Source organism: Schistocerca serialis, chromosome 7, assembly GCF_023864345.2.
Source record: "Schistocerca serialis cubense isolate TAMUIC-IGC-003099 chromosome 7, iqSchSeri2.2, whole genome shotgun sequence".
Taxonomy (NCBI): Eukaryota; Metazoa; Arthropoda; class Insecta; order Orthoptera; family Acrididae; genus Schistocerca; species Schistocerca serialis.
The window spans coordinates 103,834,955-103,861,964 of record NC_064644.1 but is presented as its reverse complement, the minus strand read 5'-3'; positions in this window follow the sequence as shown (position 1 = coordinate 103,861,964).

Below are 27,010 nucleotides of genomic sequence, written 5' to 3'. Positions count from 1 at the left end.
TCGACGTTAATGATATGGACCTGTAATTTAGTGTATTACTCCTACTGCCTTTCTTGAATATTGGTGTGACTTGTCGAACAGTCTCATGGTACGGCCCTTTCCACGAGAGAGCTGTTACATATGATTGGTAATTATGGAGCAATTGCATAAGCATACTTTGAAAGAAACCTGACTGGCATACAGTCTGGATCGGAAGCCTTGCTTTTCTGAAGTGTCTGAAGCTGCTTCGCTACACCAAGGATACCTGCATCTAAGTTTTTCGTTGTTGTTGTTGTGGTCTTCAGTCCTGAGACTGGTTTGATGCAGCTCTCCATGCTACTCTATCCTGTGCAAGCTTCTTCATCTCCCAGTACCTACTGCAACCTACATCCTTCTGAATCTGCTTAGTGTATTCATCTCTTGGTCTCCCTCTACGATTTTTACCCTCCACGCTGCCCTCCAATGCTAAATCTGTGATCCCTTGATGCCTCAAAACATGTCCTACCAACAGATACCTTCTTCTAGTCAAGTTGTGCCACAAACTTCTCTTCTCCCCAATCCTATTCAATACCTGCTCATTAGTTACGTGATCTACCCACCTTATCTTCAGCATTCTTCTGTAGCACCACATTTCGAAAGCTTCTGTTCTCTTCTTGTCCAAACTAGTTATCGTCCATGTTTCACGTCCATACATGGCTACACTCCATACAAATATTTTCCGAAACGACTTCCTGACACTTAAATCTATACTCGATGTTAACAAATTTCTCTTCTTCAGAAACGATTTCCTTGCCATTGCCAGTCTACATTTTATATCCTCTCTACTTCGACCATCATCAGTTATTTTACTCCCTAAGTAGCAAAATTCCTTTATCAGGAGAAAGTTTTTCGTATTGGCAGTTATTCTTGATTTGAATTGTGGAATTTTTTCTTAGTATTCTTTTGTGAAGGAATCTCGGAAAACCCTGGTTAGCAACTGTACACTTACACACCTTAGTATTCTTTTGTGAAGGAATTTCGGAAAACCCTGGTTAGCAACTCTACTTACACACACACACACACACACACACACACACACACACACACACACATTCCTCTCGAGGTCTCCTACTCAGCTAAGACTTGTGTGTACACTTGTACACTTCATTTGTACACTTCATTGTGTGTTGTAAACTTCATTTCTGAGATGAGCCCAGACATATAAATCCAGAGGACTGACATCAGCTAACCTTGGAGACCAAGATACATATAACACATACCCCAACGGTGGGCCAGGGATAAAATCTGTGCCCATTGAGGCGGAGACTGAATCAACAAATATACACGTCAAGTACTTTTCCACCAACTAGGACGAGGTTTCATACTGATGGCACTGGTGACTCTTATTCACAGGTTCGCAATCATGTATCAAAAGGCAGGTTTGAGAACACACGTTTGATATATCGTTTTTACTTCTGTTGTGGTACACATTCTCGCATGCCAGTTTCGTTGTCACTTATGATACGCCCACTATAGTCCTAACGACGATAGTTAATGAGTAGTTTGAAAGAAATTGAGCACCTGATAATTAGGCTTCAGCCTTGATACTAGTTGTGACTAAATAAATAAATTTTCGCCTTCACCACTATACTTATTTTTATTCTGACAGTCGGTTTCAGCCAAAATCCGATCGTTCTTGAGCCACGTAACCATATGTCCATCTTACAATAGCAGGAATTAAATTCTGAAAATGTTCTGTTTTGGTTCCCATTGGATTATCGTCTCAGTTGTGCGACTATGTTCAAGTTTTGCTGTGAGAAAGTACTACTTGACGGAGACTGAAACACAAGTTACACATGGTGTTCCCTAAGGAAGTGTTGTAGGCCTTCTCCTATCTACATAAACGATTTGGGAAACAATTTAAACAGCCCTTTAGATTGTTTACAGATGATGTTGTGATTTACCGTCTAGTAAAGTCATCAGAATATCGATACGAATTACGAAATGATTTAGACAAAAAGTGGCAAATGCCCCTCAATAATACAAAGTGTTAGGTCCTCCGCAAGAATACTAAATCCGTTAAATTTCGGTTACACGACAAATATTACAAATTTGAAAGTTGTCGTTTCAACTAAGTAACTACGGATTGCATTTACGAACAACTTAAATTGGAACTATCGCAAAGAAAATGTTGCGGGAAAGGCAAACCAAACAATTCATTTTACTGCTAGAACACTTAGAAGATGCAAGAAGTCTACGAAAGAGACTGCGTGCAGTACACTTGTCCTTTCCTTGCAAGAGTATTGCTGTCTGGGATGGCATCCCTACCTGATACGACTGGCGGAGGGTATCAGAAAGGCTCAAAGAAGGGCAACTCGTTTTGCTGTATCGCATGGGTATGATACGCGAGTTGGGGTGGCAGTCATTAAAGCAAAGGCATTTTTCGTTACTTGAGATCTTCTCACGAAATTCTATCACTGTCTTTCTCCACAGAACGCGAAAATGATTTGTTGACTCCCACCTACACAGAGGTCCGCTTCCGTAACTGTGGTCAGCGTGGAGGATCCGGGTTCGACTCCAGGTACTGGCAGTAATTTTCCCTTGGTAGATGGAGGACTGCTACAGTGTGCACTCAGCCTCGCGAGGATGACTGAGGACCTGCTCGACCGATTGCTAGCGGTTCCAAGGTCGAAAATCTCACAACGACCTGGAGAGTGATGTGTTGATCTCATGCCCCTCCAGACCCGTCCAGGCAGCCAAAGACGCCATTTGGTGAGGATGACACGGCGGTCGGTCGGACCCGACTGGTCCTTCTAGGGTCATAATGCGGAACTTTACCTTTCTTACCTAGCTAGGGAGATACTAACATCGTAATGAAGTAAGAGAAATGCGAGCTCTCACGGAAAGATTTAGATATTCATCTTTTCCATACCCTGTTCGGGTCGATAAATAGCCTGAAAGTCGTTCTGTGAACCCCCTAGCAACTATTTGGATGTGACTTCCAGAGCAATGATGTAGATGTTTAGAGTGGCCCAACAGTCCGTTAACATTTGAAAATGCGCTAATTCATGGAATAATGTAGGCACAGAGGTAAAAATTGACACACATTCCTCTTTTGACATGGGTTTTATTAAAACCAAAAACGAGTCCAAAAAGGGGCCAACAGAAGGCACTGGGCAGCAACACGTTACTGATGCAGCCCTGGAGTTGTTTACAAAATAAACTCTCGTGAGAGGGAAAGTCAGATGCGCCTGCAGTTGCGGCATGTTGACTTTACCATAAAAGGCACTGTTTATGTACCTTTATTGTCTGAATGGGGAACCCGCTACCGCAGCTTTCCGATCCGATTCTAACGTGTAAAGGACTGTGACAAGTGTGGCTGTGAAGAAATTGATCACGAGGTTCGTAGTCAAAAGTTGATTAACTGTCGGCGCTGTAGTGGGCGTCCATACACAACAGCAACTACTGCTGCTCGGACAGTTCAGGAAGAAATGTAGACTTTAGCGGGTTCACCTCCACATGGTGAAGTCAGTGTTCGTGAAGTCGCACGTCGTACCGGCATTCCACATATTTCCGTTTGGAGAGCGCTAAGGCGTACCCTCCACTGCTGTCTGTACAAAATCCAGGGTCTTCGTGAACTGTTAGCCATCGACCTTACGACGTAGAGAGCATTTTCGGTGTAGGCACTCCAAAAAATGGAAAAGATGACCATTGGTTGCCTAATGTCGTGTTGACCGAAAGTCAATTCCACATTCCGAGGGTCTGTGAACATCCTCAACTACGAGGTGCATTCAAGTTCTAAGGCCTTCGATTTTTTTTTCTAATTAACTACTCACCCGAAATCGATGAAACTGGCGTTACTTCTCGACGTAATCGCTCTGCAGACGTACACATTTTGCACAACGCTGACACCACGATTCCATGGCAGCGGCGAAGGCTTCTTTAGGAGTCTGTTTTGACCACTGGAAAATCACTGAGGCAATAGCAGCACGGCTGGTGATTGTGCGGCCACGGAGAGTGTCTTTCATTGTTGGAAAAAGCCAAAAGTCACTAGGAGCCAGGTCAGGTGAGTAGGGAGCATGAGGGATCACTTCAAAGTTGTTATCACGAAGAAACTGTTGCATAACGTTAGCTCGATGTGCGGGTGCGTTGTCTTGGTGAAACAGCACACGCGCAGCCCTTCCCGGACGTTTTTGTTGCAGTGCAGGAAGGAATTTGTTCTTCAAAACATTTTCGTAGGCTGCACCTGTTACCATAGTGCCCTTTGGAACGCAATGGGTAAGGATTACGCCCTCGCTGTCCCAGAACATGGACACCATCATTTTTTCAGCACTGGCGGTTAACCGAAATTTTTTTGGTGGCGGTGAATCTGTGTGCTTCCATTGAGCTGACTGGCGCTTTGTTTCTGGATTAAAAAATGGCATCCATGTTTCATCCATTGTCACAACCAACGAAAAGAAAGTCCCATTCATGCTGTCGTTGTGCGTCAACATTTCTTGGCAACATGCCACATGGGCAGCCATGTGGTCGTCTGTCAGCATTCGTGGCACCCACCTGGATGACACTTTTCGCATTTTCAGGTCGTCATACAGGATTGTGTGCACAGAACCTATAGAAATGCCAACTCTGGAGGCGATCTGTTGAACAGTCATTCAGTGATCCCCCTAAACAATTCTCTCCACTTTCTCGATCATGTCGTCAGACCGGCTTGTGCATGCCCGAGGTTGTTTCGGTTTGTTGTCACACGATGTTCCGCCTTCATTTAACTGTTGCACCCACGAACGCACTTTCGACACATCCATAACTCCATCACCACATGTCTCCTTCAACTGTCGATGAATTTCAATTGGTTTCACACCGCGCAAATTCAGAAAACGAACGATTGCATGCTGTTCAAGTAAGGAAAACGTCGCCATTTTAAGTATTTAAAACAGTTCTCATTCTCACCGCTGGCGGTAAAATTCCATCTGCTGTACGGTGCTGCCATCTCTGGGACGTATTGACAATGAACGCGGCCTCATTTTAAAACAATGCGCATGTTTCTATCTCTTTCCAGTCCAGAGAAAAAAAATCGGAGGCCTTAGAACTTGAATGCACCTCGTACAGAACTGGGGCTGCCGAATATCATAGAACCGTTGTGGAAAACCCGTTGCGTGGCGAGAAAGTCACGGTGTAGTGCGGATTTACCACATAAATCGTTACCGGACCCTTCCTCTTCCAAGAAATGCGGGGCGCTGCTTTTCAGATTATCAGCGTGATGAGTGCGAGATACACCGATATGTTACAACATCGCATCATCCCTAGCCTGGGATGGTACCACTTTTACGCAAAATGGTGCTTCCCACAGTGCTAGATGTGTGAAAGATCTCTTGCACACATATTTTGATGAGGATTTATTATAAATAGCATCATCTTTGCTAAAAATCAAATGTTGCGTTAATTGTTGCTTTTGTATCACAAGAAGCACTATCCATTGGTCATTTCATGCGCTTTGTTTTGCTTTCAATAAATCACAATGTCATTACAAACATGTGTGTTAATTTTCGTGCACTGTACACTCCAAACACATTATTCCGTGAAGTATTGAATTTTCAAATGTTAACGGACTTTTGTGTCAGCCTGTACATATAGATGGTGTGACTAGTGACATTAGCGGGGCTGGCCGGTATGGCCGTGCGGTTCTAGGCGCTTCAGTCTGGAACCGCGTCACTGCTACGGTCACAGGTTCGAATGCTGCCTCGGGCATGGATGTGTGTGATGTCCTTAGGTTAGTTAGGTTTAAGTAGTTCTAAGTTCTAGGGGACGGATGACCACAGATGTTAAGCCCCACAGTGCTCAGAGCCATTTGAACCATTTTTTTGACATTAGCGGAGGTGTATTTCTGCCTTCCAATTCAATCTATCAATACGCTTGGAACAACCCTAATGCCTTGTGAAATGCACAGTTAAATATGTATTTTCAGGGCATCGGATGGTTAGATTGTGACCAAAATCGACTGCTGAAATGAAAATAAAAATACATGTGTACTGCATTAAGCACTTCCAAACCTTTATTAAGGCCAGGGCCTCATTCAAAATGACCGAAAATTCGATATTTTTTCTTATTGCCTTTTTTGAAAGGTATATGCGTCTAAAATGTTGGGACGAAAACGTTTTTCAATCCGTGCGTTACAAAAGTTTTTTCCGCCCATTGTTCGAAGCCATTGTCACGGCCTCGGTGGGACGATCTCAACCGGAGACGCCCGGCTCAGGTAGAAAACTTGTCGTTCTGTGACGCACGTTCACAAAATGATTTATATTGCGGTATGCATGCAAACATATTCGAAGAAAAAACTGACGAAAACGCATGCAAGATGCCGAACACAGCGTATCCAACTCTGCCAGATCGGCTTTTCTCGCCAAGAGTAACGAGAGACTTTCTCTCTAGGAACAATTCAGGTTAGAGGAAGGGTTGATATATGGTCCTTGAATTTGGGACTAAACGGTTTTTCAAAACCGCGTGCTGCATAAAATAAAAAAGGTTTAACTTAATAAAGTCTACCTTTGACCCTCGAAAGTTAAACACTTCTCTTGGGAGCAAATACCTATAATATATGAAATTTGTTAATATTAATTGTTTTTTGTAAACCCATAAAGTGTGAAACAAACCCTCAAAAATCGTACTCAAAGTTCGAGTTAGCACCATATCGTTAAATTTAAGGTTAAATGGTTCAAATGGCTCTGAGCACTGTGGGACTTAACTTCTGAGATCATCAGTCCCCTAGAACTTAGAACTGCTTAAACCTAACTAACCTAAGAACGTCACACACATCCATGCTCGAGGCAGGATTCGAACCTGCGACCATAGCAGTCGCGTGATTCCAGACTGTAGCGCCTAGAACCGCTCGGCCACTTCGGCCGGCCAATTTAAAGTTATTTTATTGTGGTTAGGTATAAACACCCGTAAATTAAATGTAGTATCGACTGCTGTTATCCATTTTTGATTTCAGATAACTCCTGAGGGCTTACACTGCACGCAGTCTCCGTACTTCAAACTCGCAGGCGCTTGATCAAACCGTAACTGGGGGCGCCATTTTTTGTGCTGAAAATCTAAAATAAAGTTCAAAGTTTGATCAATCATAATATCAAAACAGATCTTCTGTGTGTCTTTCCATTGCCTATTTTTTGCTCATTTGATTGAGAACTTGGCCTTAAAGCTGATCCGCATTGCCTACATAAAATATTTGAAATAAATTTTCATCGATATTATCGCCTTCTGAGTGCCGGGACGTCTAGCCTGCACCTTGCTCTTGTATGCTAGTGACACCTGCGAGCTTCTTCCTCAGCTTCATCACACTGTGCACGGCAGCTGTGGGCCGAGCCTCCTCTGTAACGACTCCGAGCGTCGCATTCTTGAGACATGGACCCGCCTCGGGCACCATAGTGGCATCGCACAAAAAGCGTCTCTGAATAAAGAGCCCTGAAATAGCGCCGGCGACCTTGCTTTGAACTTTGCGCTCTATTTACATCGTGCCGCTCCAGGGATAGTTGGGATGATAGTGCAAGCCATCGCGGCGCTTCTATAGAAGAAAGCGTCCTTTCTTTCACGTCCTGCGATTCCACCCAACGCTACAAAAAACTGTACTGTATTGTAGTGAAAGGAGGAAAAGTAAATGTAAGAGAAGCCTTGCAGACCGCACTAGACACGGAAAATTTCATGGCGTAAGTTCATTGCATCGTTATTGATTTTCTGTCCTATTCCTTTTACGCACTGAGAGAAGGATATTTATATGGCTCTGTACATTTCCTAATCTCTCTTACCTTATTTTTACTGAATTTTTTGTCATGAGTATTTTGACTGGTTTGATGCATCTCACCACGAAATTCTCCCTCATGCCAAACTCTTCATACCAGAGTAGCTCTGTCAGCCAACGTCATGAATTATTCGCTGAATTTATTCAAATCTCTCTCGTACTGTACAGTTTTTACTCTCTACAGCTCTCCTTAGTACGACAGTACTATTCTCTTAACAACTGTCCTGTCATCCTGTCCCTCCCGCTTACCATCGTTTTCCATGTGTTCGTTTCTTCGTCAATTCTGAACGGAATCCTCTCATTCCCTAATGTATCAGTCCATATAATTTTCAACCTCCTTCAGTAGCAACACATCTTAAACGATTCCATTATATTCTTTTCCGGTTTCCTTGTTTCTATCTCGTAACTTCAAAAATGGATACACTCCTCAAAATATTGCATCGTCTAGAGAAATTAAAGGATACACTGAGTTTTCTTCGTTGTGAAAATGAAATTTTAGTGAATGTTCATTTATTTACGTGTTTTTTTCTCGATAAGCACGAAATTGAAAATTCCATCCACTGTTATATGTAGAGACAATAACTGTATGACTTTGTCTGTTGAAACACAAATTAACGAATTTTTCAGTACTTAGCTCTAAAGCAAAATTGAAAACCAAACAGCTTCAACATTTTCATTCTCTTGTGTGTTCGTAACCATTTTTTAAAACAAACGGAAACATTGTTAACGAAATTCAATAACGTCATACAATGGAGAGGCATTCCTTGCCATTTGTATATGTGTCTTCTATTTGTCTATATATCTGTCTACCTTCCTCTATCTTCTTCTTCTACCTTCTTTAAGTCATCTGGCTGTAGATACCTAGTGCTACTCGTGAAACTCCATGGCAGGTTGTTAGTTATGCTGTACTCCGTAAGCCGATACGCAGTGTACTTCGGTGAGGCGGAGGCGGGGGGGGGGGGGGGGGGGACAAAGACGGGGCGAGGGCGGGGGGACGAAGATGGGGTGAGGCGGGGGGGAAGAGTATACAACCTACATTGGCGTTAGGGAATCCATGGGCCACGAAATGAAAAATTCTCTGTTGCAACGTATTATTGATGTTCTTGACAACTGACGTTGAGTATTCCACTACCACACACTTGTTCCATGCTCCTCATCGGCAGGTGCTTGCAATACAAAATAGCGTTTGGTTGCTCTTGTACAACTGTCCTGTCCCAGATGTGTATTCATTCCCATATATTTCCATATGGGAATTGGGGATCAACATTTTTGTACTCTTTCTGTACAACAAAGTACGTTGCAATGACGATGTACTTAAAGAAAGCCCGATCATGCAACCCTTATAAAGCGTTCAGTCATACAAGGGCTATTCGGGAAGTAAGGTCCCATCGATCGCGAAATGGAAACCACAGTGAAAATCCGATGAGGTTTTCCATAGATGTGCTGGAGAGTGTCTGTAGTAGGATCGTCGATCGCGTCACGTCGTTCTTTTCAGTTCTGATCTCACAGTGACTAAGCAAAGATGCCAAGAAAGCAACGTCTCCCGCCAAGTATGAGTACCGGTGACCGATTTCGCCTGATTTCATGCAGCCCACACAACGTAACTGTCACGCATTTCCTTCTTAGTGACAATTCTTGGCCGTACACTGCAGTCACAATGAGGACGCTCTTGCAGCCTTTTCGGTGGAAAATGTTCGATCACCCACCATTAACCCGTACTTGGCTCTCTGATTTTCGTGTCTGCTCATACGAGCTACTCGCTATGAAGACATTTCCACACAGGCAACGAGCAGCAGACCAGCGTAGACAATTGCCAGAAATCACAGGCAACTATCTTCCATGACAATGGTATAGGAAAGATGGTATTACACTACGACAGTTGTCTAACTCGGAACGGCGACTATGTAGTGAAGTAGCTGGAAGGTGTAGCCAGGTGTTGCATATAAAACATTTTTAATTTCACTGTGAAACTTCCTGGCAGATTAAAACTGTGTGCCGGACCGAGACTCGAACTCGGGACCTTTACCTTTCGCATGCAAGTCCTCTACCGACTGAGCTATCCAAGCACGACTCACGACCCGTCCTCAAAGCTTCAGTTCTGCCAGTACCTCGTCTCCTGCCTTCCAAACTTCACAGAAGCTCTTCTGCGAACCTTGCAGAACTAGCACTCCTGGAAGAAATGATACTGCGGAGACATGGCTTAGCCACAGCCTTGGGGATGTTTCCAGAATGATATTTTCACTCTGCAGAGGGGTGTGCACTGATATGAAACTTCCTGGCAGGTGAAGGTAGGAGACGAGGTACTGGCAGAATGGAAGCTGTGAGGACGGGTCGTGAGTCGTGCTTGGGTAGTGGAGTCGGTTAGAACACTTGCCGTGCCATGTCAAATGTTTTTACAAAGATTTTAGGGAGAGGATTTTAATTTGCTCACTGTGTGACAAGCTCGCCCATATTATATGTAAGTGGCCATCCAATAACAATTTCCTGTGACATTCTTGTTGCTATGTTTCCCCTTTCCTTAGGTTTTACTTTCTTAGGTAGCATTTTCCTTCTTTTCCTGCTTTGTTTGAGTGTGTGCTTTAGTTTTCTTAGGTCTGTCCACATTTGTTTCTTTTAAATGTGTGTCAGGGCGCTGATGACCTCGATGTTGAGCGCCCAAAAACCCCAACACACCACCACCACCACCAGAACACTTGCCCACGAAAGCCAAAGGTCCCGGCATACAGTTTTAATCTTCCAGGAAGTTTCATATCAGCGCAGACTCGGCTGCAGAGTGAAAATCACATTCTGGAATTTCAGCCGGCCGGGGTGGCCGAGCGGTTCTAGGCACTACAGTCTGGAACCGCGCGACCATTACAGTCGCAGGTTCGAATCCTGCCTCGGGCTTGGATGTGTGTGATGTCCTTAGGTTGGTTGGGTTTAAGTAGCTCTAAGTTCTAGGGGACTGATGACCATAGCTGTTAAGTCCCATAGTGCTCAGAGCCATTTGAACCTGGAATTTCACTATGGTTTCCATTTCGCGACCGATCGGACCTTACTTTCTGGATAGCACTCGTATTAATGTGACTACCTGTCAAAAGCCCGAATAACCACCTTCTGCACCACGGATCGCTGCAAGACTTGCCGGCAGAGCGTTACTGAGTTTCTGGAATGTACCAACAGGGATGTGGAGCTATGCCAACTCCAGTGCCGCGGTCAGCTGCATTGGGTTTCTCGGCCGACTATCCTTATCGCAAACTTCCCGATCGAGGTTGTCCCAAAGATTCTCGACTCGGCTTATATCCGGGGAGTTTGGCGGCCGGGGGAGTACAGTAAAATCATGATGGTTGTCTTCGAACCAAGGCAGCTGTGGGACATGTTGGACTGTCATGCTGGTAGATGCTATCGTGCGCGAGAGAAAACAAACTGCGTGTAGAAGCGGACGTGGTCTCCAAGGATAGATGGATATTTATGTTGACACATTCTGCCTTCCAGAATAAGTACATCACTCATGGAATGACAAGAACACATTCCCTACACCATAAAGGTCGATTCACACTTAACGGAACGTCTCCGTCACGTCAGGCACGTCAAAACATTCATCCCTGTGTTTCTAATGGCTGTGTTCACTCTCGACGTCAGCGTCCCGGAACGTCTCCGTCACGTCAACGTCACGCATTCTTTCGGAGAATGTTTCCCGTCATGACGGTGAGTTGACGTGATGTAAATCTCTGGTTTTCGAAGGACTGCCTCCATGTTTTTACTCGGCTCCTGTTTATATATTTTGGAAAGAGTGAGGTTAGGTAGATGTGGTTCGAAAACTTTGCTTGTACCTAACATGTAAGAATCAATTTTTTATAGTTCCGAGTTTCTCTTTGTTATTTATTCTAATTACAAGTAAGTTTCGGTGTTTTCTATTGTATTTATTATTTTGTTTAGATAATAGAGTTCGACGAGTATTTGATTGAATTAGTTCGTTCTCATTCAGAGCTATATAATATGACTGATAGGAGATATAGTGATTCCGTTTGGAAAGAAACACTGTGGAAGGAAATTGGAGAAGAGGTGGGGCGTCTACGTAAATGAAACGCAATTTAATTTCACTTTCTACTAAGGATTGTTAAGTGGTACGTAGTTAGTATATGCGAAAGTTTTCGCTACAACGATGAATATTTGAGTGGAGTACCGTGTGCAGCGTTCCATGGTAAAAACATTATATACTGTACAAGGTGTTTTTTAAAACTTACAAACTCGAGCAACGTAAATACACTGGTGTTGACCGAATTTATGTTGTATTGACGTGCACCTAGCATTTCAGGATCTTTAAATTATGTACTGCACGTGGATGCTGTATACACGTAACGGAGAATAGTTCCAGTCAGTTTTATTGGGCTGTATATTTCCAGTATTTATCTGAGGGAGTAGCACAAAGTAATTTAGCAGACACTTTTGTGCTGTACAGTGTATAAAGCCTCAAAGTAAAATATATCGTATCTAATGTAACACTGTTGCTATAATTTCGAAATATTGCACTAATTTAATATTTATGTAAATAACACACCATATAGAAAATCCGGCAATGCACTTGGATCACTCGTATTCTTTAAATTACGAAAGTGTTATTGCTCTATACGTTTGATCAGAATGAAACAACACTTCTTTTATGTAAAACAGACACATTGTGACTGGGTAATCACCAAAAAACCTTTTAATGGGATGACAGAATATACAATCACTTACTACATTGATTCATGTGAAAAGGAAATAAATGGACAGTCATTCTTGTACCTAGTACGTAAAGAATCTCTTACCTTATTCTCATATATATTTGGAGCTAGAAAAAGATCACAGGATACAAATATGTTTGTTAGCAGTTTTGTAAATTACTAGATACGGCTTACAAAGTTTCTTCAGCTTTGTGTAGGCTGTAATTGAACATTTTGTAGAGAGTGTTTACTCATGAAAACCTGGATGATTTCCAAGAAATGGTGTCGATTACCTATGTGCTGATTAAAAGCATAGCAAATGAAAAGTACCTCATATTATTGGGAAGCTGTTGTAAAAATAAATGAAAGCAAACCGTGTTTGTGTCCCCGTTAAAAGTTTGGGAAGTCCCTAATTATTTTTTGAAAAAGCGTTAGACTACTCCATGCACTCTATTAACAGCTGTATATGTTGTCTTATTTCAGGCCCTGAATGCAAACGACGATGGGTGTCACTGACAAGGGGAGGCCGCCAATTGTGAAATTCAGATTCGATTCATACTGCGCATAATAAAAACTCATGGCCAGAGATGTAATGTGGCAAAGCACCAAGATGCACTTCTCAGCCGTTGTCGAGAAAATCGACAGTTAAAAGAAACCGTTGCGGTGAAATACTCTCTACGATTAGATATATTCTACAGCGTCGTGGCGCAGCGGTAAGCGCTCGGGTTCGCAATCCGAAGGTTGCCGGATCGAATCTCGCGCCATGAAATTTTTTTTATTATTAGTATTTTTTAATTCAAATATATATATATATATATATATATATATATATATATATATATATATATATATATATATATATAAACTATTAATGAATTGCTTATGCATGTTGGTGAAGGCGGGTCGCTCTCCAATTGTACCGTCTCCAATTTTCCGTTTGTTTAACAGGGTGTACCAAAGCTCTCACATCCGCACTGATTTTCGACGATGTTATAAGTTGCGCTAGGGGCCGCATCTACCTTCTTTCGAAGTAAGCAGGCAACTACGCTGTTATAAGGCGGCTCGTTTCGGCCAATTCAACATCTGTCCTTCAAGTGTAACGAGCGAGTATCGGAGTTTATATTTCATACCTGCCACAGCAAATTTGTGTTCGTGGAGTCTCTATTCTAATTCGAACGTTTGACTTACGCTATACTTATTAGTTTCGGAATATCGTTTCTACGTCTTCCGTTAACTATACATGGTTAACATTATGAAGACAATAACATTTGTGAAATACAACTTTGTTTGCGGAAAACATAATGGTGTTCGAAGTCGCCAGTTTTTCCGAGACAAACGACTTTCAACAACTTATTATATGCATAATTGTTGCAACTGATATATGTATGTATGAGTGTGTGTGTATGTATACACACATTTGAATTACAAAAAACAAATACTAAAAAAAAATTTGCATGGCGCGAGATTCGATCCGGCGACCTTCGCATTACGAACCCAAGCGCTTACCACTGCGCCACGACGCTGTAGAAGATCATTAATCGTAGAGAGTATTTCACCGCGACGGTTTCTTTTAACTGTCGATTTTCTCGACAACGGCTGAGAAGTGCATCTCGGTGCTTTGCCACATTACACCTCTGGCCATGAGCTTCTATTATGCGCAGTATGAATCGGAACTGAATTTCACAATTGGCGGCCTCCCCTTGTGAGAGACCAATTTAATAAATGTGTTATTAAAAAAAACAAAGAGCGGACAAGCTGCCATACCCAAGAAGCCATGGAAGTATGAGGAGATTATGGCCTTCCTGCGCCCATACATGCTGGAGCGGGAAACAGTTTCTAACATAACTGTTGATATTTGTTCAGAGGATGAATCAAACAGTGCGGTGTCATCACCTATTCCGGACATTGAAAATAACAGTGATTTGAGGTCAGAAACAAGCAGGCCTGTCATGTAAAAGCGTAGTCAAAGTGGCAATAAGAGGAGAACTACAGACTCTGCATCTGCTTCTCTGATGAATTATATTCTAGCGACACAGCCAAAGAAAGATCACATTGACAGTTTTCTTTCAGGGATATGTGCCAGTATAAAGAGATTGTCCCCATTGCGGCAAATACAAGCTAAAGACGAAATTTACAGAATAGTGTCTGATCTAGAAAGGGATCAAGTGTGTGAAAATATTAATAGTGATACATCGTGAACAGTGCTGTTTGTTACACAGTTTGGAAGCACTTCTATGTATAAGTTGATTAAATAAAAAGTCTCTTCACAGTGTAGTTCTGTATTAACAACCAAATATTGTAAACAATCACCTGTTACACCCAAAGTATTTTTTGTTGTGTTTGTGACTTATTTATGCTGATGACTAGAATTTTAGAGAACCAAGCAGCCAAGTCAGAGGTGACTTAACATGAAATTTACAAGAAATTTTCTTTCTGGGTTTTGGTTAGGCTAGGCTTTCTTATTTTTTGATGGTGTGTGTGTGTGTGTGTGTGTGTGTGTGTGTGTGTGTGTTTGGGGGGGGGGGAGGGGGGGGAGGAAGGAGGTGAGAGACGAATATATACTTATTAATCATGTTAAGCCCTTTCAATGACAACCAATATTTTACTATGATATGAATTACTGTTCTGAATGAGAGCTACTGTTACATATGAAGGAACAGAAGCTTATCTGGTTATACTATTTAGATTTAAAATTTCAGTAGTGTTGTAGGCAGCCAAAATCTGGTGTGTCCTATTAGACATGTTTCCTATGAAGAACAGCATCATAGTAAATGAATGAATAGCTCACTGATAATTTATATGAAACTTTTTCGGTAATACCTGTATCCGGAATAAGAACGTGATTTTTTCCTTCATCTAAGTGAAATAAGAATCCAGGTAAGCTCTTTATTAACAACTTTATTAACAAATTTTGGCATTTTATGAAGATCCGAAACTATGCCGATAATAAACCAATATACTACAAAAGCGCCTCTGGCGAGTGTATTATGAACCATCACACGACGTTGTGTCGACGTTGACGTGCCGTCTCGTGTGAATGCTCAGAAATTTCTCTGACCGTCGGCGGTCCAAAACGTGACGGTGACGTTCCGTTAAGTGTGAATCCTCCTTAACGCTCCCTTCTCCGGCCAGGACCCTTCTAAAGACAAGCAGGGTATCTGCTTTCAGGCGCTTCACGTCAATGGAGCTTAAAATTTGATTCACCTGAAAAGACCACCTCTCGCCACTCGCTGAACGCCCAGTTGCGGCACTGGACTGCAAATTCCAGCTTTGATCGCCACTGAATGGCAATCAGCATGGATGGATGCATGACCCAAGTACCTGCTGTGGTGGCCCGTATGCAGCAACTTCCCCTGAACGGTCGTTGTGGGGCCACTGTTCGTAGTATCTAGGTTGATCTGGGTGGTCAGTTGCTCAACAGTTTCACGTCACTACGCCTGTACACATCTCCGTAACTGTTGTTCACTTCTGTTATCTATGGCCCATGGGTACCACAGTTGCCTTTGCGCCGATTTTGGATAGTTTGCCATGCAAAGCATACTTTAATCATGGTGAAACGCGTGACTAGTTTACAAATTTAGCCGTTTCGAAATGCTTCCACCCTTGGCCCGAAAGCCAATCATGATGACCTTTTGGACGTCAGATAAATTGCATTACCAGTGCGACTACACTGTTTTCCGCGTCCCCCAGACATTTTATTTACCTTCCACTACTAGCGCAATTGCCTGCCGCATGAGAGTTACATGGCGAATTAGAACGTAGCAGGTGACTGGACCGTGATTTTTCAGTTATGTAAGAGTACTGACCTTCGCTAAGAAATCAAAAGGATTTCTCAAGGAACGATTAATATAACACAAAAGCATAAAATATTTTGAAAACAAGTTCTCATGAAAATACTAAAGCCGCTTGGTTTACAAATTAATTTCCGAGTTAAGTTTTCGAAAATTCCTTAACAAAAAATGGTTCAAATGGCTCTGAGCACTATGGGACTCAACTGCTGAGGTCATTAGTCCCCTAGAACTTAGAACTAGTTAAACCTAACTAACCTAAGGACATCACAAACATCCATGCCCGAGGCAGGATTCGAACCTGTGACCGTAGCGGTCTTGCGGTTCCAGACTGCAGCGCCTTTAACCGCACGGCCACTTCGGCCGGCAAATTCCTTAACATATTTTACAACAACCAAGATCCAACCTACCGATAATAGATCTAGCAGCCCAACTATGAATCGCTTGGATGTCTTTCTTCAATCCGACCTGCTACAGATCTCAAACACAAGAGCAGTACTCAAGAATACGGTATCATTTACAGTTGAACTACTCATTCATAAAATTCTCCCAATAAACAGAAGTCCACCCTTCGCCTTCCCTATCACAGTTCTCATATGCTCGTTCTACACTCCTGGAAATTGAAATAAGAACACCGTGAATTCATTGTCCCAGGAAGGGGAAACTTTATTGACACATTCCTGGGGTCAGATACATCACATGATCACACTGACAGAACCACAGGCACATAGACACAGGCAACAGAGCATGCAGAATGTCGGCACTAGTGCAGTGTATATCCACCTTTCGCAGCAATGCAGGCTGCTATTCTCCCATGGAGATGATCGTAGAGATGCTGGATGTAGTCCTGTGGAACGGCTTGCCATGCCATTTCCACCTGGCGCCTCAGTTGGACCAGTGTTCGTGCTGGACGTGCAGACCGCGTGAGACGACGCTTCATCCAGTCCCAAACATGCTCAATGGGGGACAGATCCGGAGATCTTGCTGGCCAGGGTAGTTGACTTACACCTTCTAGAGCACGTTGGGTGGCACGGGATACATGCGGACGTGCATTGTCCTGTTGGAACAGCAAGTTCCCTTGCCGGTCTAGGAATGGTAGAACGATGGGTTCGATGACGGTTTGGACGTACCGTGCACTATTCAGTGTCCCCTCGACGATCACCAGTGGTGTACGGCCAGTGTAGGAGATCGCTCCCCACACCATGATGCCGGGTGTTGGCCCTGTGTGCCTCGGTCGTATGCAGTCCTGATTGTGGCGCTCACCTGCACGGCGCCAAACACGCATACGACCATCATTGGCACCAAGGCAGAAGCGACTCTCATCGCTGAAGACGACACGTCTCCATTCGTCCCTCCATTCACGCCTGTCGCGACACCACTGGAGGCGGGCTGCACGATGTTGGGGCGTGAGCGGAAGACGGCCTAACGGTGTGCGGGACCGTAGCCCAGCTTCATGGAGACGGTTGCGAATGGTCCTCGCCGATACCCCAGGAGCAACAGTGTCCCTAATTTGCTGGGAAGTGGCGGTGCGGTCCCCTACGGCACTGCGTAGGATCCAACGGTCTTGGCGTGCATCCGTGCGTCGCTGCGGTCCGGTCCCAGGTCGACGGGCACGTGCACCTTCCGCCGACCACTGGCGACAACATCGATGTACTGTGGAGACCTCACGCCCCACGTGTTGAGCAATTCGGCGGTACGTCCACCCGGCCTCCCGCATGCCCACTATACGCCCTCGCTCAAAGTCCGTCAACTGCACATACGGTTCACGTCCACGCGTTCGCGACATGCTACCAGTGTTAAAGACTGCGATGGAGCTCCGTATGCCACGGCAAACTGGCTGACACTGACGGCGGCGGTGCACAAATGCTGCGCAGCTAGCGCCATTCGACGGCCAACACCGCGGTTCCTGGTGTGTCCGCTGTGCCGTGCGTGTGATCATTGCTTGTACAGTCCTCTCGCAGTGTCCGGAGCAAGTATGGTGGGTCTGACACACCGGTGTCAATGTGTTCTTTTTTCCATTTCCAGGAGTGTATTTCATATCGCTTCGCAACGTTAAGCCCAGATATTGAAGAGACTTGACTGCGTGAACCAGGACACTAAAACACATCAAACAAAGTTTTGCGTCACCTCGGTTCCGAGAGTTCCGGAATCTGCACAGAAAATTGGAATATAGATTAACATAAACATCGTTTCCACCCTTTTTTATTGCTCATGAAAAACACCCGTTGCATGTTGTACTATCATAGACCTTCATAAGTGATGGTCCAGATTGCTGTACACACCGGAATCTCTAATACCCAGTACCACGTCCTCTTGCATTGATGCATGCCTCTATTCGTCGTGGCATACTATCCACAAGTTCGTCAAGGCACTGTTGGCCCAGATCGATCTCAACGTCGATTCGGTGTAGATACCTCAAAGTGGTTGGTGAATCACGTCGTCCATAAACAGCCCTTTCCAACCTATCCCAGGCATGTTAGACAGGGCTCATTTCTGGAGAACATGTTGAACACTGTAGTCCAGCGATGTCGCTAGTCTGAAGGAAGTCATTCACAAGATGTGCACGATGGGGGCGCGAATTAACGTCCATGAAGACGAATGCCTCGCCAATATGCTGCCTAAATGGTTGCACTATCGGTCAGAGGATGGCATTCACGTATCGTAAAGCTGTTACGGGACTGCCATGACCATCAGCGGCGTACGTCGGCCGCACATAATGCCACCCCAAAACAGCAGGGAACCTCCACCTTGATGCACCCGCTGGAGAGTGTGTCTAAGGCGTTCAGCCTGACCGGGTTGTCTCCAAACACGTTTCCAATGACTGTCTTGTTGAAGGCATATGCGACATTCATCGTTGAAGAGAACGTGATGCCAATCCTGAGCGGTCCATTCGGCACGTGGATGGCCCAGCTGAGTGATCAGCGAGGCGGAATGCCACCGGGTTCGATTCCCGGCTGGGGCAGGAGAGTTTCTCCGCTCAGGGACTGGGTGTTGTGTTGTCCTCATCATCATTTCATCCCCATCTCCAGCGCACAAGTTGCACACTGTGGCGTCGAATGCAATAAGTAATTGCCGTCGGCGGCCGAACATCCCCTACTGGGAGACTCCCGGTCCACGATACCGTACGTTCATTTCCATTTTTGTACCGCGCTGTATGGTGTCGTGGTTGCAAATATGGACCTCGCTATGGACGTCGGGAGTGCAGGTGCTAATCATGCAGCCTATTGCGAACAGTTTGAGTCGTTACACGATGTCCTATGGCTGCACGGAAATCATTATTCAACATTGTGGCGTAGCTGTTAGGGTTCCTCCGAGCCATAATCCGTAGGTAGCCGTCATACATTGCAGTAGTTGCATTTGGGCGGCTTGTGCGGGGTGTGTCATCTACAGTTCCTGTTTCTCTGTATCTCCTCCATGTCCGAACAACATCGCTTTGGCTCACTCCGAGACGCCTGGACACTTCCCTTGACCGTCTAAGCATGGTTGAACTACAGACAACACGAGCCGTAAACCTCCTTCCTGGTGGAATGACTGGAACTGATCGGCTGTCGGATCCCCTCTGTCTAATAGGCGCTGCTCATGCATGGTTGTTTACTTCTTTGGTCGGGTCTAGTGACATCTCTGAACAGTCAAAGGGACTGTGTCTGTGATACAGCATCCACAGTCAACGTCTATCTTCAGGAGCTCTGGGAACCAAGGAGATGCAAAACTTTTTTTGATGTGCGTAATACCGTAACCGATCACCCGCATTGACTTAAATTTTTCCACAGTTAGAGCTAGCTGCCATTCTTCACACCAACTAGACACAACTGTATTGGTATTGAATAGCCGAGGTCCTGCAACCGTCTGTGAAAAGATGGACATACAAAGACTAAAATGGTGGAGGTAATGTTTAAGCATACTTGAGGCGACATGTTAATCACAAGGAGACAAAATTCAGCAGCACAATCAGACTAAAACAAGTATATTAGTTTTATGGAAACTGAGAACTTGTGCGATGCACGGTGTCCGACCTAACTTTGCCATTTCATATATTTCCGAAACGAAACAAAACGTGAAAAATGTAACTGGTCAGTGATTCATCTTTTTCAGGAATGAACAATCCTTACTAGCAAAAAATCGTCACTTTCAACAAAACTTAGTTTTTTTATGTCACATTATGTTTTTGTACTGAAATTAAAAGTAGAGGTACAGTGAGTGATGGTACACCTGATTGCACTACTCTAAACCTTATGCCTTCTGGAATACTTAGACTTTAAATAATGGAAACGGTGCCCCAGTTTCTGCCGTAATGCGGGTGGCCTACGCTGTCCTAAAGCCACTGTAGGCGACCCTAGTTCTGAGCATTACGGCAAAATTAGACGCCATCGCCATCCTTTAAAAGTCTACATATTTCAGAAGTTGTGATGTTCAGAGCAATGAAAACAAGTCTTCCGTCACCAACTGTACCTCTATCTTTCATTTTTGTAGAAAAACACTTAGACGTTCAATTTAAGAAACGTAGCTTTCAGTTGAAAGTGAAGTTTGTTTACATTTATGAATTGTGCTTTCCCGCTCATTGCGTGAGTCATGACATAAGTACATGCATGGCCAATTGCATTTTACACATATTGATTCGTTTCGGAAATATATGAGGTGGCAGAATTATGTGGGATATCCTGTATTATATACAGGTGTGGTCAACCTTCCCTGTACCTTTACTTGAGCTTCACTGTCTCTATGTGTTTCCTTTTGGACAACGTTCGGTGGTAGGCGGTTTAGCCAGTGACTAAATGTGCTACTGTCATTGATTTCTGAAATTTATTAAACGCTAATAACATTATCAGTGTCAGAACAGATTGCACCTAACTGTAAATTTTAATAGGAAAAGTTTGTTAATCTCCGTCGAGAATAAGGTGCAGAAGTCTGAGACGTTTATTGGTGCTCTAGTCTAGTACGTGGAATGACGATACCTTTTAGCCGATAAAATCTTAATATTGCCTGTCTCACTAAAATAGTTCGCAAATAACAGCGGTTTTTAAGGGGGGTAGGACGTCAAACGGGCCGACTTGGAGCAGGAGAGTCACCACAGGACATTTTAATTTCTACTGTCTATACTTTTACAAATAAATTCATAAAGCTTTGTCACCATGACCAGGAAGGATTGAGGACTCACACTCATCTCAGTGGAAGTTCAAAAACGTAGCAAAATACCTTTTTTTACATATGAAATTTCATCATTTTTTCGCTTATTACTAGCTGCATTTGTTGCTATAGGTACACTTTTCTTCCTAAGTAAGAGAGATTCTTAGAAGAATTTTTCATAGCACACAAACAGTAGTTACAGGTGTATAAAACTCAAGAATTTTCCAAATCTATTAAAAAACAGTAGAAAAATTGAGATAATTAACTATAAAACTTGAGTTTTTTCTAAAAATGAAGTTTAAAATGTAACAGTTAATTCTTTTTTCATAAATTAAATAACTTCTAGAGTTTCATATACCTGTAACTATGGTTTGTATGCTGTGCAAAAGTCAAAGAAGAATCTCTCTTACTTAGGAAGAAAAGTGTACCTATAGCAACAAATGCAGCCAGTAGTAAGAGAAAAAATGATGAAATTTCACATGTAAAAAAAATGTGTTTTGTTACGTTTTTGAGCTTCCACTGCTATGAGTATGAATCCTTAATCCTTCCTGGTCATGCTGTTTAAGTTTTATGAATTCATTTGTAAAAGTATAGACAGTGGAAATTAAAATGTCCTGTGGTGCCTCTCCTGCTCCAAGTCGGCCAGTTTGACGTCCTACCCCCCTTAATGCATTCTACTTCTTGTCTTATCATTGTTTAAGTGTCTGTACTGGTTGCAGTAACAGCTACAAAATATTAACATCCTTACTTCTAATCGGACATTGTGGATAAAGGTGTATGTCATTTCTTATGGATTCGCGAGAACATGTCAGACATATTTTTGAGGAATAGGTAGGAGAGCTGTATTTTCCCTATTTAACTGATATGTTGTTTTGCCACGATGTGTGAGTGTTGAACCAAATAATACGTGAATCCACTGAATAAAAGACAATACTGACGCCCATGAAAAGTATATACAATATCTAAAACTAAGTTTCTAACTGTTGAACCTGACCAAAATTTAAATCGATAACCAAGTAATTGATATAGGAAATTTCATAGAAGTTACACTAATATTAGTATTATTTGTAAAATATCAATACAGTAAGTCACTTAGCCTAAACATCAGTGTTTAGTATTAGTTATAAATGAGAAAACTTCGACATTCACCGCCACTTGGCATTGTGCATAATAATACTGACTCAGCTTTATTGCAAACGTCAGGTGACTTTGAGGTAGTTTTCAGAGCGAACACAAGGAAACAGAAGCGAATGCGTTTTCGCAAATAATGTTCACTGGATTAGCTAAAGCGCAACATCATTGACATACACCTGCGAATAAGCATTCACAGCGAAGCGAACAGTAGTTGACGCTTCCCGCTGGCTACTCATTACAATTGACGAGGAAATTTGGAATCAGAACACCAATTACGGACGACCGCATTACCTGCATAGAAGCTGGCATTTAACACTCTAGTTATTACCCACCGCAGACATTTACGTCGGTGACTATTTTACATTTCAATAGCTTCTATATACCACATAGTTTCTGACGTCTGCAGTGACATATGAAAACCACTCCAATGATTTTATTTAAGTACTTATCAGGAAAATAGTGTTAATGAGATATGATTAATGAAACGGGAAAAATACCTGTCACATAGGCTGCTTTATAAGATGTGTTATGTAGTTTGTTAGAGAGCAGATAACGTAATTCCTTGCAAACTTTTTTCATTTATCATCACAAATCTCTTTCATAACATAGACATATCAGCCATACAATTACAGATACCACGAACGTAAGCGACAAAAATTATGAAGTGTTTCGTGTATTTTTTTAACCGGCATAACACAGTAATTCCCTGATAATGCTGCACATCCGATAGGCCGGCACGCATCATATATTTTCCAGTATTTTTAGCTCGGCGTGGTTGGCAGGACGGTAGGAGGCCTTCGCGTAAGATCGGAACCGTTCCGTGCCTTGTCAGTAATAATTTTCTGCCTCACTGAGCGATTATACAAAAACCTCCAGCTGCAATGTTGGCTTTGTACCAAAATCAAGGCGTCTTCGTTCCCCAAACCTAAATTTACAGTAGCTACTTTTGCATCAACGCTTTGTGGTTTTATGTAATAGTCATTTAATGAAGTCATTACACACAACTCAGCTGCTGTGTACGACTGTCAAATGCTCTACAGCACAGTAAAAAGTTGACATATGTTCATCTACAACATCTGGAAATGTACTGATGAAAGTAATAAAGACGAAATAAGCGTATACACTAAAATAAAACATCATGCAGCATACCTTCTACCAATTCTCTGTATACAACGAATATGTTTCCCAAACAGAGCAAAAGTGCGCCTAAAAAGCACAAATATGTCGCTATCAATCCGCCAAAAACTGGACGTCATAAGAAGATTAGAAAAAGGTAAGAACCGAAATAACATTATCAGTGAATTCAATATCGCACCTCCACCTATACATGAAATTAAAGACAAAAACAATCTGTTTCAGTTTAAAGTCTCGAAGTTATGGATACTCTAAAAATACCTAAGTTAGAAACTGTAGGTGAAGTTCCATGAAAAAAGTGGATCACAGCTAGTTGAGCTGAAGGGATGCCATTTTCGGAGCCTATGTTGATTGAAATGTCCAAATTTTTCCGCAAGGTCTGCCCAAAGATGAGGTTTTTTGCATTCTTGAAATAGTGGCATCACAATTTCAAAAATCGTCATGGCAATCGTAAATTACACGTTTCTCGCGAAATAAAATCCGATGATCACGCTTATAATAATTTCATAGAGCACAGTACAGTATTCAGCTTTTCATTTCAATTTTGTTGTTAGAGAAACGGAATACATTCTTTTAATTTTGTGTACACTGTTGTCTCTCTTGTTGTGTTCAATAAATAATTGTTACTTGTTTTTATGTGCTAATAGTATAGGATTTTCATATATTCCTTTCTCTTACAACCAGGTGTTTTTTAAAAAATTTAGTTTGATAATCAGGCATATATGATAATCCGGCATTAACATGTCCCCGAGCACGCCGGATTAGATTTACATTCATCCTTGTTTGCTTTCAAGGACATTCACTGTGCTTTGTCTGTTTAAGAAAAAGAATTACGAATCTTGTGTTTATTCACTCTGTTCCCGCTTTACGCAAGCATCTAACCAATTTGTCTTCTTTTACACGCCCCCAGTGCGACCTTTGAGAGTTTCGGCAAATTTATACTGGTCAAATTTCCTTTCCTTCAATATATTTGTGTGAAGTCCCAGAACCACGCATGATATCTACGTTCCATTGTTAGCAACAGTGCATTTTCTGTAGGTGAGTACACACTTGAATGCGAACTCGAGCGATTGTCTAGAGGCATCTAGAGGGACTGTCTACAGACATTTACAAGACAATGTATATAGACAGTCTAGATACCTTGTCTCGTGTACACACTCAAATGCTTTGCTCCTCGATATTTGCTAAATATGGCTGACCTTGTTGGGATCGCGGCTTGTGCAGTAATAATAATGGTTAACGAAATGAAATGTCATGCGGCGAGGGTCTCCCGGCGGGTAGACCTGATTGCCTGGTGTAAGTCTCTTGGAGTGACGCCGCTTCGACGACTTGTGCGTAGAAATGATGACGATTAAGACGATACAAACACCCAGTCCCTGAGCGGGGAAAGTCTCCAACCCAGCGTAGAATCGAACCCGGGCCCCCCGGCATGACAACCCGACGTGCTGTCCACTCAGCAACCCTGGCGGGCTAAAATGGGTAACGAAATAAATCAAAAGAGGAGATGTCGGTGGAAACTTGAAATGTTTACGGAGGGGCCTCGTTTCGACTGTACTTTTATTTCGACTTTGAAAATAGAGGAAGCATGTTCTTAACATCACTGATTGATACTTAAAATGTTTTGGCCAGCTCTTCGATAATCAACTTCTTCTTGAGGCGATTTTTATATTCAGAATAACTAACTTCCTACAAAAATGTTGTCACGTGAAAATTTTTGGTCAGCTGCAGTATTTACTACGTTGGCCACACCTTGGTAAGTGATGCTTCAAATGGTTCAAATGGCTCTGTGCATTATGGGACTCAACATCTGAGGCCATCAGTCCCCTATAACTTAGAACTACTTAAACCTAACTAACCCAAGCACATCACACACATCCATGCCCGAGGCAGTATTCGAACCTGCGACCGTAGCAGTCGCGCGGTTCCGGACTGAAGTGCCTAGAACCGCTCGGCCACGGAGGCTGGCTAAATGATGTTTAGAAGTAATAATAAAAAACCGGCGAAGCGTACCATTATTCTATGGTGAAAAGAGAATACCTGGACATGGCTACCAACACCTTCACACTACGAAGTGTTCCGCAACATTGTCTAAGAAATGTCTCATGTCTCCCACTTCCAGCGGGAGTCAAAAGTTATACGATTTAATTGCATAAGCATGTCTATAGAAAAGAAATATGTCTCAATTGGCTATATACAGAATCGGTTAATTTCCTATACACACCGTCCAGACACAAAAATCGCTGGACGTTGTACGCCTAGTGTGTACAAGGATAGGTCTGACCACTTCAGCGCTTACGTAACTCGTGTCAACAGAAGTAGGCAAGACATGAGACTTCTGTACTGCTAATGGCAAAACGTGAACTTCCTTTGATGGTCCGCTGAAAAACTGACAAGCAGAAGAATTTGAACGAACAACAGCAAACACAAACCGCGCGATACCGAAAGCCGCTCGCGCATGAGCGCTTAGCTGTTTGCACCAGAGGGAATTCCCGTTCTCTGTTGCCCGTCCGCTTGTACTGGCTTAGGTGTTTAAGGTGCATCCGGCCAGCTGGTACGCTGCACCCGCAGAGAGCAAACACAGCGGCAGCAGGTAGCTAGCTGCTTCATTAAATCACTGCACGGGTATTTTTAGGGTGTGTGTCCTCCTTCGGGCGGACGCAGCTGCAGTCAGCTGAAACGCGGCGGGCTGTTGGCGCCGGCTGCTGCTAGCACAGTCAGTGGTGGTGGGGGGAAGTCTTGGCTCACAGACGTCGCGGCACAGACCGCAGAGCAGCCGTGGAGGGACGCTGTTTGTAAACAGCTGGCAGCCGCTGCCAGCCCGCCTGTCTCTCTACCCCCCCCCCCCCCTCCTTACCCCTCTGATGTCACTGCGGTGCTGGTCTCACCGCCGCGTTCTATTGAGCGCCAGGGGGGTCCTTCCACGGCGGTGAAAATGATATCCAGACTTCCGCTAACAACGACGTTGGTTCGGTGCCAGGGCACCTGGAGCGCTGCAAGTAAATCAATCCGCCATCTCGCTTTCTTATTGGGTGATTTAAAGTCTTCCATATTTTTTTTGGTTCAAATGGTTCAAATGGCTCTGAGTACTATGCGACTTGTAGCGGTCGCTCGGTTCCAGACTGTAGCGCCTAGAACCACACGGCCACTCCGGCCGGCTCATTTTTTTTAATTTATTTATTTTTTGTTTCGTTTAGAACAGCAGTTGGTTTCATAGCATAAGGACATACCCGCACTACCCACACGTTACGTGTGTTGCGTACCTATTGGGTGCTACCCAATAACGATCGCTTTGTTTATATAGACAATCAGCGTCTTACTAGATTCCCCTAGAAACTGGGGTTCGTGAACCATATAGGAACTGAGTGAGGGAGTATAAAGGGCCAAGTAACTTACAG